This window comes from Glycine soja, chromosome 16 (genome assembly GCF_004193775.1).
Source record: "Glycine soja cultivar W05 chromosome 16, ASM419377v2, whole genome shotgun sequence".
Lineage (NCBI taxonomy): Eukaryota > Viridiplantae > Streptophyta > Magnoliopsida > Fabales > Fabaceae > Glycine > Glycine soja.
In genome coordinates, this window is record NC_041017.1 from 23,940,999 (window position 1) to 23,945,053 (window position 4,055).

At 39.4% G+C, this 4,055-nt stretch overlaps 1 non-coding gene across 1 annotated transcript; it reads left to right on the forward strand.

The window, feature by feature from the left end:
• Positions 1-2,800: 2,800 nt before the first annotated feature.
• On the forward strand, positions 2,801-2,907 carry LOC114391353. The gene has a single exon (XR_003662143.1). It is a non-coding gene; the product is annotated as a small nucleolar RNA R71 (small nucleolar RNA).
• The last annotated feature ends 1,148 nt before the right edge of the window (positions 2,908-4,055 follow it).

Sequence of the window (4,055 nt, forward strand, 5' to 3'; positions counted from 1 at the left end):
AAAAGTCACTGAAAATGCTAAGCATACACTGCTGGAAGGTACCAAAGGCGTTGCATAGGCCAAAGGGCATCCTCTTATAGGCAAAAGTGACAAAGGGACAGGTGAATGTGGTCTTTTCTTGATTCTTAGGAGTAATATGAATTTTTAAATAACCAGAAAAACCATCAAGAAAACAGTAATGAGACTTACCTGCCAAGCACTCAAGCATTTGATCAATAAATGACATGGGAAAATGATCTTTTCTGGTTACCTGGTTCTACCTCCTATAATCAATGCAGACTCGCCAGCTGCTATGCACTCTTATGGGGATAAGCTCATCCCTTTCATTCTTAATTACTGTGAGGCCTGTCTTCTTAGGAACCACTTGGACTAGACTCACCCACTGGCTGTCACAAATGGGGTAGATGATTCCAGCTTGTAAGAGTTTGGTCACTTCATTTTTTATCACATCTAGAATGATGGGGTTGAGTCGCCGCTGTGGCTATCTCACTGGCTTAGCTCCATCCTCTAAAAGTATCCAATGCATGCAAGTAGATGGGCTAATACCAGGAATGTCTGCTAAAGTCAATCCAATGGACTTCTTGTGCTTCTTGAGCACTAACAACAACTTCTCCTTTTGCTCAACAGCAAGGGACGTAGAGATGATCACTGGAAATTTTTCCTTGTCCCCCAAGTAAGCATACTTGAGGGTTACTGGTAAAGGCTTCAACTCTGGTGTGGTTAGTGGCTGAATAGTGGGAGGAACCAGGGTAGGAGAAGAAGAAAGTTCCTCAGCCTGTACCTCATAAAGCAAGTCAGAAGTATATGAACTTCCTGCAACATGGTTAGTGCATTTTGACTCTAAAAAATCAACATCAAGAGGTACAACACCCAGAAAATCATAACCAGACTCAAATTCAAATTCATTCTCAGCATTAAAATCAGATACAGGATCAAATTCAAACTCAGATTCAGATTCAATGCATAAGGAATGACAAGTGTGTAGATCAGATAAAAATGGATATTTCCTACCATGAAGAACAAAATCAAAATTAAACATATAATCATCAATGATCAGATACTATCTCAGCACGAAAAATAGAATGATCCTTAGATGGATGTTTCATGGCATCAAGAATGTTAAAATGAACAACAATATCACCAAATTCCATAGACAATGTGCCAGCATAAACATCTATCTTGGTTCGGGCTGTTTTCATAAATGGCCAGCCTAAAATAATTGGAACTGAACCATGGGAAAATCCCTCTTCCATATTAAGAACATAAAAATCAACAGGAAAAATAAGTTCACCAACCCGAACCAGCACATCCTCTATGAAACCTGTGGGGTAAGCAACACTTCTATTTGCCAAATGAATCACCACATCTGTAGATTGCAAAGGTCCAAAAGATAAAGAATTGAAAATGGACAGAGGCATGACACTAACTGATGCTCATTGATCTAGCATGGCATTCTCAAATTTATTGTTCCCAATAATGCAAGGTATAAAGAAAGTACCTGGGTCCTTACATTTCTTAGGAATTTGAGGAACAAATTTACCTATCAATGCTGACACATTTCTGCCCATGCTAATCCTTTCATTGCCTTTGAGCTTTCTTTTGTGGGTGCACAGCTCCTTTAGAAACTTGGCATATCTTGGAATCTGCTTAATGGCATCTAGCAGAGGTATGTTCACCTCTACTTTCCTGAAGGTCTCCAAGATCTCTTTTTCCACTTGTTCCATTTTTTTGTTTGAAATTGCTCTAGGTGGGAATGGAAGAGGGATAGGAGGCTATGGTAAGTCAGAATTACTAGATGAAGGTCCACCTGCATGAAATTTTTTTGATAGGAAGCTTTCTCTTTTGTGCAACTATCTCATCCTCTTTTTCAGGTGTAGAATGAAGCTTGACAGGTTCAGATACAGGTGCTGCTACTGGTGGAGGCACTTGAATTTGGTTGCCAGACCTCAAGGTGATGGCACTCACATTTTTCGGATTCTGCACAGTTTGTGAAGGCAATTTGTCATAATTATGGGACTGAGCTTGGTTTAACTGAGTATCCATCTGCCCCATCTGATTCGTCAGACTCTGAATGGAGGCTCTTATTTCTTGCTGAAATTGCATATTCTGGATGGTGATTTGCCTCACTAACTCTTCTAAGGAAGGTTGAGGAGGAGCCTCAGTTGCTTGTTGTCTTTGTTGTGACTGCTGCTAATGTTTTGGAGGAGGAACATATGGCTTGCTTGGACCAGCAGCATTCTGGAAAGGAGGGACAGGCTGTTGTTGTTGTGGAGGACTTGCCCATCTCAGATTTGGATGATTTCTCCAATCTGGATTGTATCTGTTTCTTGAAATATCATAATTATTCTATTGTTGTTGGTTTTGCTGCTAAGGGGGTCTATTATAAATGATTGCAGCATAAGCTTTAGGTTGCTCATTGACTCCAGATTGCTGCAAAAAAGCGCAAACATTTGTATGGTGATCTGCAAAAGAACATAGACCACAAACTCTTGCAACAGGTGCAAATTTCTAATTCATGGCAAGCTGAGTTACTAGGTTGACCAAGGCATCAAGTTTTCCCTCAAGCTTTTTATTTTCAGTAGATGAAGATGAATCCATGGCCACCTCATGGACTCTTCTAAGGACAATAGCATCATTTCTTGCACTAAATTGTTGGGAGTTGGAAGCCATCTTCTCAATCAAATTCCTAGCCTCAGCAGGGGTCATATCACCAAGAGCTCCACCACTGGCAGTATCAATCATACTCCTCTCCATGTTGCTATGTTCCTCATAGAAATATTGAAGAAGGAGTTGCTCAGAAATTTGGTGGTGAGGGCAGCTTGCACACAATTTCTTGAATCTTTCCCAGTACTCATACAAGCTCTCTCCACTAAGTTGCCTGATGCCTGAAATGTCTTTTCTGATGGTAGTGGTCCTAGATGCAGGGAAGAATTTCTCCAAGAACACCCTCTTAAGGTCATCCCAACTGAAAATGGATCTGGGAGCAAGGTAGTATAGCCAATCTTTTGCCACTCCCCCTAGAGAATGAGGAAAAGCCTTTAGAAAGATATGATCTTCTTGGACATCAGGGGGCTTCATGGTGGAACAAACAATATGGAACTCCTTAAGATGCTTATGAGGATCTTCACCTGCAAGACCATGAAACTTGGACAGCAAATGTATTAGTCCAATCTTGAGAACATATGGAACACCCTCATCGGGATATTAAATGCACAAGCTTTCATAAGTGAAATCAGGTGCAGCCATCTCCCTATGAGTCCTCTCACGAGGTGGAGGTTGAGCCATGTTCTCAGTATGAAAATGAGTAATTGAATGCTCAAAATCAGAATATTCAGAATCACCAGCAACAAAATACTCAGAATGCTCAAAATGCTCAAAATGCACAAAATGACCAGGATGCACACTATGCCTAACTAATCTATTAAAGGTTCTATCTATTTCAAGATAAAAGGGTTGTAAATCACCTGGATTGCCCCTAGTCATGCACTATATGCAGCAAATCATGTGTTTCTCAAACAAGCACCAGGGGAGGGTTAAAACTACAACTATAGTCAAACGATATCCAAATGAGCTGAAATTTTGTGAGCAACAACCTAAAATCATGAAAAGATAGCACAAAAATTTTTAGACAAATATTCAAAGTCTAAGTATGAAAACTGCCTAAGGAAATTTTTGAAAAATAAGACAATAATACTAAAAAAATAGAAAAAAAAACTTAGTAAACAACTGATTTTTCAAGTTTAAAACGGCAATGGACCAAATGCATATATTATAATAGTCATTCTGATAACCGTAGCAAAAGTTATGGCCGTTTTAAGTTTTGCTAAACACAAGTCCCTAAAATTTTTCCCAAAAATGCAATATCTAGGAAGTGATCCTAGGTCGTCTCCCAACGAGCAATGGTCAACCAAATGTTCATAACAGATAATAGTGAAACAGTAACGAATTGGGGGGGGGGGGTTGTTTGTTTTTGTAAATTAAACAGCAAGCAAATTCGAATTAAAGAAATAACAGAATTAAAACATGTTGTTTCCCCTTGATTCACAAGCAAGTCT